This window comes from Pelobates fuscus, chromosome 11, assembly GCF_036172605.1.
Source record: "Pelobates fuscus isolate aPelFus1 chromosome 11, aPelFus1.pri, whole genome shotgun sequence".
Taxonomy (NCBI): Eukaryota; Metazoa; Chordata; class Amphibia; order Anura; family Pelobatidae; genus Pelobates; species Pelobates fuscus.
The window spans coordinates 5,209,573-5,219,115 of record NC_086327.1 but is presented as its reverse complement, the minus strand read 5'-3'; positions in this window follow the sequence as shown (position 1 = coordinate 5,219,115).

Sequence of the window (9,543 nt, the reverse complement as noted above, 5' to 3'; positions counted from 1 at the left end):
TGATTTGATAAAAGCCTCCTATACTTCCACAATATGAAGTGCGATTCCTGTCTAGCTGATGGCAATGATTGGCTGAGAGCACTGGGAGTCGGTTATCTGAATATAAATTAGCCCAGCATTCTCAGGGTAGCATTGCTGTCCAAGGTAGGATGGAATCGCACTTGATAAGTGTAGTTTTGGTGCTAGTCACGGGTGCACCAACATGGCCTGACAAATAAAGAATGGCGTCCACAGATTCCTAGTACCATAACTACTAGAAGACCTGTGCAGTGAGTGTCAGTGCTTGTGGTGCTTAGAGAAGTCATTTAAAGCACATTGAAACAAGGCCTCTGTGCCACGGATGTTTTGTAGCATATCTCCACAGGTTACAAGGAGTTATAGCGTAGTCTGGTGCCTTGGCTTCCAACAAGTCGCACAGGACACTAGATCTAACAATAACCTGGATAATAAGATACTATGATGCAAAACCTTAGGGATCATCTGTAAATGTAGCTCCGCTGGTTTATTTTTCCATTCGCTGATTCCCTCTGGGGTCCAAGGTTGCACAGGGAGAAAGAACTGAATGAAGCTTCAGGAAGTGATGTGCTCTCATTCTTGAAACTTTCTCCTGTCCTTAGCTGCACAAATACAAGTCCGTAAGGTGCCAGCAACCCATTTCAGCTCAGTAACTGGGGCCTTGGGACCTATGCCGACGTCGTAGTCTCATAGTAATGTGATGGTAAGCTCTTTGGCACATTATTAGGCGTACAGCCAGCATCGTACACTAAATCCAATATTCCCTTTAACACTCTGTACAAATAAAATGCATTCAAAAAGCAGGGAAAGGATCACACAAAATGAAACAATCAAGGTGCATTTTTGGTGATAAGTGACCTTTTTGTAAATTAGGTTTCAAATCAAAGGATCCACAAACTTGGCTGTGACAGCACGGCGCTAATAAAGAGGATAGGATTCTCCGCTACGTGCGCTGTGAGTGTTGGGAGTAGTAGTTATTGTACAAAACGCATTGCGTACCCCAACAACCATTGTAATCGCTAGTGTTAAATTTAGCCTTAACCCCTTAAGGACCGGCCTGTTTTTGCGATGTTTGTACGTTAAGGACCAGAGCAGTTTTAACACTTTTGTGGTGTTTGTGTTAAGCTGTCATTTTCCGCTCTCTCATTTACGGTTCCCATACAAGTTATATATTGTTTTTTTCACGACAAGAAGGGCTTTCTTTACATACCAGTATTTATATTATGTCATATATTGTATTTAAAAAAAAAAAAAAATATGGTGAAAAATTAAAAAAAAAACATGTTTTTGGACTTTTACTTGAAAAATCTTTTACTTATCTACAAAAGCTAATGAAAAAAACTGCTAAATAGATTCAAAATTTTGTCCCGAGTTTAAAAACACCCAGTGTTTACATGCGTTATTGCTTTTTTTTGCAAGTTATAGGCCTATAAATACAAGTAGGAAATTGCTGTTTCAATATATATATATTTTAAATGTATCAATAGTGACGTTGTAACACCGTTATCTGTCATAAATCCCCGAAACACACCTAACATGTACATATTTTTTAAAGTAGACAACCCAGGGTATTCAAAATTGGGTATGTCCAGTCTTTTTTAGTAGCCACCTAGTCACAAACACTGGCCAAAGTTAGCATTTATATTTGTTTGTGTGTTAAAAATGCAAAAACGCTAACTTTGACCGGTGTTTGTGACTAAGTGGCTTCCAAAAAAGTCTGAACATACCCCATTTGCAATACCTTGGGTTGTCTTCTTTTGCAAATGGTATGCCATCATGGGGCTAATTCTCATTCCTTGGCTACCATACGCTCTCAAAGGCAACCTAACCAATCTGACAAATTTCAATAAAAAAAAAAAAAGTAAAATCAAGCCTTAAATTTGACCCTGTAACTTTCACAAACACTATAAAACCTCTACATGTGGGGTACTGTTATACTCAGGAGACTTCGCTGAACACAAATATTAGTGTATCAGAACAGTAAAATATATCACAGCAATAATATCCTCAGTGAAAGAGCTGTTTGTGTGTGAAAAATTCAAAAAACTTCACTTTCACTGACAATATCATCGCTGTGATGTGTTTTACTGTTTTGAAACACTAATATTTGTGTTCAGCGAAGTCTCCCGAGTAAAACAGTACCCCCATGTACAGGATTTAGGGTGTCATAGAAAGTTACAGGGTTAAACACAGTGCTAGCAAATTAAATTATCTGGACTTTTGGCCTGGGTTGGCAGGCAGGTCCCTCAAATTGCAATCATTAAAATTACTTAATTAGGTAAAAATATTACATAAATACGCACGTCGAATTTTAATATATATACATATTTATATATTTGACGTCTACGTGTATATTTATGAAATTATTTATGTAATTATGTATGTGGACATATGTATATTTCGTATTATTTTTATTTATTTATTTATTCATAGATATATATATCATTACATTCTAAGTGTATTTTGATATAAATATATATATATCAATATCAAAATACTGTTAGAATAAAATTGCATATATATATATAATTTTTTTTAATTATTAAAAATTATTTTTATTTTGTGTTATTTATTTTTATTAACATATTATTTGTATTTTATAATAATATATATATACCATATATATAGTTATTATATATATATATTGTATATATTCGTGTGTAATTTAAATATAAGTGTATTTTTATATTAATATACGTATATATAAATATAAAAATACACTTAGTATGACATTATATATATGATATATATACATATATTATATATAGGTATATATAGATATAATACATGTGTATATATATATATATATACACATATTATTTATTTATTTTTACACTGATTGTTTGGTTTTTTTTACTTTTTTTTTTTTATTTTTTACTTGCAGGGAGACTGCCTGTCAGCACAGACAGTCCCCCTGCAGGCAGACACATGGACCCCTATTGCGGTCATGTGATCGAGTGATCACATGGCCGTGGGGTCCTGATCTGCCGAGGGGGGACTGCCCGGGCAGACAGGCAGTCCCCCTGGACCGGGAGGAGAGCTGATCGCCGCCGTGGGACCGACGGCGATCAGGTAAGTAGCCCCAGACCGTTATGACGGTTCAGGACCGTCAGCGGTCCAAACGCACGTTTTACCGCTGACGGTCCTGAACCGTCAGCGGTCCTGAAAGGGTTAAACCCTTAAGGACCAAACTTCTGGAATAAAAGGGAATCATGACATGTCACACATGTCATGTGTCCTTAAGGGGTTAAACTTGAATCAAAGAACAGCTTGAGCTTGTGCCAGACTTTCTAATTACATTTATTTAAAAGACAAAATGTTGGTAATGTCTTAAATAAAGATCCCTTTATAAAAGTGTCTCACAATCAGGTAAACATTTACCACAAGTGTCACTTTCTCATTTGTTCACACCTAGCATCTACTGGAAATGCTGCCAACACCCACTCCCCCACCATTACCCTACTTACCGTTACTCCATATGTTTCCTTTATATAAAAAGTCTAACTCTGTAAACCCCATCTTTACATTGAAAAATGATTTCATTAAGATGATTTACACAAAAAAATTAGCCAAACTTGAGAAATTGCCAAACATGGCAAGTTTTTCAGAATCACATATTTTGTCCTAAAATGTTAAATTCACTTTAATTCTCACAATTCACACTTTAGTGAATTATCCTGTGATTGAACGTTGAGGTGGATTTACTAAAATGTGGATTTTGGTGACATGTGGCCATGGTCGGGGAAGAGGGGGGGATAACTTAACGCCAGATGCGACTAAGGTGTTGGTCCATTCCACTGTACTTTCTCGCCTTGACTACTGTGTAATCCGCTTCTCAGTGGTCTTACGTGCTCCCAACTTGCGCCGTTACAGTCCATAATGAATGCGGCAAGGCCCATCTTCCTGTCCGCCCGCACCTCCCATCTGTCATTCCCTACATTGGCTTCCTATAAAATATAGAGCTCAATTTAAAATTCTAGTTCTTGCTTTCAAATGTCTACATAATGCTGCTCCAACCTATCTATCCTCCCTTATACACAAGTATGTCCCGTCTAGGCACTTACGATCTGCTGAAGACTTACGTCTATCTTCTGTCCGTACTCCCACCTCTGATGCTCGCCTTCAAGACTTCTCGAGGGCTGCACCGTTCCTGTGGAACTCGCTTCCCTCCTCCATTAGATGCTCACCCAGTCTCCACTCCTTCAAAAAATCATTAAAAACCCACTTCTTCATAAAAGCGTATCAATTAAACTCTTAATAGCTCCCAACTGATTCCTCTTCTGCAACTGTCACTAGTCTAATACTATCCTTACCTTTTGTGTCATTTTACCCCACTCCCTCTAGCATGTAAGCTCATTGAGCAGGGCCCTCAACCCCTCTGTTCCTGTGTGTCCAACTTGTCTGGTTACAACTACATGTCTGTTCGTCCACCCATTGTAAAGCGCTGCGGAATTTGAGGGCGCTCTTTAAATAATATAATAATAATAATAATAATAATAATAACGGACCCTATGCTCCATCCCACCATGTCTGAATACTGGAGCAGGACTCAGAGAAACACTATCCTTAGTGAGGGACATGTGGCCATGGTCGGGGAGGAGGGGGGATAACGGACCCTATGTTCCATCCCACCATGTCTGAATACTGGAGCAGGACTCAGAGAAACGCTATCCTTAGTGAGGGACATGTGGCCATGGTCGGGGGAGGGGGGGGATAACGGACCCTATGTTCCATCCCACCATGTCTGAATACTGGAGCAGGACTCAGAGAAACGCTATCCTTAGTGAGGGACATGTGGCCATGGTCGGGGGAGGGGGGGGATAACGGACCCTATGTTCCATCCCACCATGTCTGAATACTGGAGCAGGACTCAGAGAAACGCTATCCTTAGTGAGGGACATGTGGCCATGGTCGGGGGAGGGGGGGGATAACGGACCCTATGTTCCATCCCACCATGTCTGAATACTGGAGCAGGACTCAGAGAAACGCTATCCTTAGTGAGGGACATGTGGCCATGGTCGGGGAGGAGGGGGGGATAACGGACCCTATGTTCCATCCCACCATGTCTGAATACTGGAGGAGGACTCAGAGAAACGCTATCCTTAGTGAGGGACATGTGGCCATGGTCGGGGAGGAGGGGGGGATAACGGACCCTATGTTCCATCCCACCATGTCTGAATACTGGAGCAGGACTCAGAGAAACGCTATCCTTAGTGAGGGACATGTGGCCATGGTCGGGGAGGAGGGGGGGATAACGGACCCTATGTTCCATCCCACCATGTCTGAATACTGGAGCAGGACTCAGAGAAGCGCTATCCTTAGTGAGGGACATGTGGCCATGGTCGGGGGAGGGAGGGGTATAACGGACCCTATGTTCCATCCCATCATGTCTGAATACTGGAGCAGGACTCAGAGAAGCGCTATCCTTAGTGAGGGACATGTGGCTATGGTCGGGGAGGAGTGGGGATAACGGACCCTATGTTCCATCCCACCATGTCTGAATACTGGAGCAGGACTCAGAGAAGCGCTATCCTTAGTGAGGGACATGTGGCCATGGTCGGGGAGGAGGGGGGATAACGGACCCTATGTTCATCCCACCATGTCTGCATACTGGAGCAGGACTCAGAGAAGCGCGCTCTGTTTGATTGGCAGTCAATGCTGTTAAACAGTTCAGCTGAAATCAGGCATAAAACGGGAATCCGGGCACCGTGCCAGGACCTGGAGATTGTGACTGAGAGGATATGATTACTGTATACACAGACAGTGGATGTGAAACATGCTCACAGGGAAATAATCCTGACACACAAGAGTTAAATAAATGGAATGATTTCATTCCCTGCAGCTAAACTGTCATGAAATTTATAAATTCAAATATCCTACTTTTATTGTTCTATGTGTCATAATCAGGGCAGCAAGTGGAGCAGAACATCAGAAAATCCTTATTATTCCCATAAAGGGAGCTAGTAAAATGCAGAATGTCTCTTCCAGCGAGGACGGGACGCTGTGGGGGGGGGGGGGGGGGGGGGAGAGGGCAAAGGGTGGGGGGTAGTTCGGAAATAACTGGTTATGGTACTTAGGGTCTTTAACAATCCTGTTTGGTGGGTCGCTTTCTGCTGGAATTCAGAACCCGTTCAGTAAACCCTGAGATAGTGCAAGTTGCTATCCAAAGGATCGCAATCAGGGTGAAATGTCCAAGCTGCCAGTCACACAGTGTATCCAGTTTGGCTAACTTTACCGAACTCTTGCCATTCAGATTTTTATTCCGCACAATTCAGTGAATAAACCCCACGTCCTGTGACGGTACAGAGCGATCTGCCAGATTGTGGTGAGACGGACTGAAAGGACTGACAACTTAAGCTGAGCCCAAACTAGTAAATTAGAAATAAAAAGAGATCTGGGATTCTAATTCTGGTTTCTGATTTTGTAATTGTTTTAGCAGTCGGCCGTGATTCACTGTTTAGTGAATGTAGCATTGGATGCAGGACGTTTGAGAGCTGCAGTCTGCTATCGGTGGAGTAGCAGAGTCTGGTAACTACGCCACGGCTCAGGTGTGAGATTAACTGCAGAGAGCGAGTCTTTTCTCTCATTGTGCGGATATTAATCCACAGAATAACGTTGGACGTGACCAGGTTTTTCTCGTACTAAGAAAGTCGTCTAATGTATTTCTCGTTAGTGGCTGTCCTTAATATTGTACGGTTTGATGTAAGGGGGTTCAAAGCCGCTGCTCCAGCCAATTACAGCAGCAGTGAGGGTCACTGGGGAGACAGAACACTTTATTCAGACAGCAGAAATAATCCTTCCAATATATACATTATATAATACAATATGGAAAGCGTTCATTCTAATTAATATTCTTCAGCTGCTCATCTGGATACCAGAGACAAGAAATGATTAATTCTGAGCTTATTACACTCTGTTAGGCAATCCTCCCACTTGCTTCCGGTCCCGCGTCACATGGGCTCTATGCCTTTTTCATTATAATGACAAGTGTCGTGTGCCCGTGGAGACCTGTGCTATCATCCACAGCCCCTACACCACAGCTCTATAGTGGAAAGGTGGCCCATGTCATTGCATTGTATGAGTGGGCCCTGGCCCTGCATTGTGAGTGGCCCCTGGACTTGCATTGTGTGCGTGGCCCCTGTTCTTGCATTATATGAGTGGCATACAATGCAGGGCAAGGGACCACTCACAATGCAAGGCAAGGGGCCACTCACAAGAGTGGCCCCTTGCATTGTATTGTGTGCTTGGCCCCTGTCATTGCATTGTATGAGTGGCCCCTGGCCCTGCATTGTGAGTGGCCCCTGGACTTGCATTGTGTGCGTGGCCCCTGTCATTGCATTGTATGAGTGGTCCCATGCCCTGCATTGTGAGTGGCCCCTGGACTTGCATTGTGTGAGTGGCCCCATGTCATTGCATTGTAGGAGTGGCCCCTGGCCCTGCATTGCGAGTGGCCCCTTGCCTTGCATTGTGTGCGTGGCCCCTGTCGTTGCATTGTATGAGTGGCCCCTGGCCTTGCACTGTGTGCGTGGCCCTTGTCGTTGCATTGTATGAGTGGCTCCTGGCCCTGCATTGCTAGTGGCCCCTTGCCTTGCATTGTGTGTGTGGCCCCTGTTGTTGCATTGTATGAGTGGCCCCTGACCCTGCATTGTGAGTGGCCCCTAGCATTGCATTGTGTGCGTGGCCCCTGTCATTGCATTGTATTAGTGGTCCCTGGCCCTACATTGTGAGTGGCCCCATGCCTTGCATTGTGTGTGTGGCCCCTGTCATTGCATTGTATGAGTGGTCCCTGGCCTTGCATTGTGAATGGCCCCTGGACTTGCATTGTGTGAGTGGCCCCTGGGCCTATGCTGTGTAAGTGGCCCCTGGCCCTACATCTATAGCCCTTTGCTAGCCGTCGCTGCTTTCTCCGTTAAGGATTGTGATAAACGTTAATAAAATGTTGTCTTGCAATCTGAGATCAGAATCCGACAAACGCCCTAAGGCCGGTAAGGGGAGTGTAAGGAAGAAGGTGCCATAATGTGATTATTCCACAATGATTAAATGTACTTAGGATAATTGTAACAATGGCTGTTACTTTATTTGATTTGTATTTGGCGAGAAACATAAAACAATTGCAGAATTGGCACATTTCCATCTCGTGGCTCTCTTTGGGGGGGCAGGGGGGGAACCATGATAAAACATTGTGAGATAGTGCGGCCATGCATATACACATATGCTGCATGTGAATTGATTGATCCCATAGCTAGACTCTACAGTGTATCAAACCTCTAATAATGCCTGCAATTCTATATGTAACGTGTAACCTCTGTTAATGTTCCTGTAGATATAGCGAGCACCTGTGCCCGAGTCCTGGGGCATTGTATGCAAGGGTTAACGCGGTATGAGACGTGCGTCAGAGTTACCCGGCGCGGGCGCTGTGGTGCTGTAAAGTTCTCTCCATCAGATAATGTAGATTTATAAATATATCTGTTATCGTTCTCAGTCCTGCAGCCACTACGTGTAATTCTCTCCCTTGCATAGTTCAGCCATATCTGATCTATTCTCTGCCTGGGTTGCGAGGCGCTTCTCTATCTAATCTTCTCCACGCTTTCCACCGCGATCTGCTGCTCCTCCTGTAAACACAACCTGTAATATTGGATATATAGGAGTCTGTTAGCAGCACCCTTAACATTCCATGCGCTGGCAACCTGACTGCGTGTTTAGAGAAAATAGAGTGCAAGCTCTTATGACCAGGCTCTGTAGCTCAGTATTACAGGGATCTATCCTATTGCTGAGATCATTTATTACTGCTCTCATGACTATATATATATTGGTGATGTATGTAAAAACCTACAGCTATCTCATTCCGTAATGAACTCAGCAGCAAACGTTCCGGACTGCAAGGCTTGATTGGTCTCCTTGGAAGAGTTCGTCACTGCTGAGTCCGTACACAAGATATCTGAGCACATTGTTTGAACATGGAAAAGTGACGGCCAGAACCAATTTCAGTCCTTATTGGTTTAGTTACTGGTCATAGAAGTTGGCATTACTGGTTATGGTAGTTGGGGTCTCTGGTTATGGAGTTTGAGTTACTGGTTATGGTAGTTAGAGTCTCTGGTTATGGTAGTTAGGGTCTCTGGTTATGGTAGTTAGGGTCTCTGCGTGGGATAGGCATAAGGCTATCCTAACTATAAGATAAGGCCATGGACTAATGAAAGTATTTAGAAAATTGGGCAGACTAGATGGGCCGAATGGTTCTTATCTGCCGTCACATTCTATGTTTCTATGGTTATGGTAGTTAGAGTCTCTGGTTATGGTAGTTAGGGTCTCTGGTTATGGTAGTTAGAGTCTCTGGTTATGGGAGTTAAAGTCTCTGGTTATGGGAGTTAGGGTCTCTGGTTATGGTAGTTAAAGTCTCTGGTTATGGTAGTTAGGGTCTCTGGTTATGGTAGTTAGGGTCTCTGGTTATGGTAGTTAAAGTCTCTGGTTATGGTAGTTAGGGTCTCTGGTTATGGGAGTTAGGGTCTCTGGTTATGGTAGTTAGGGTCT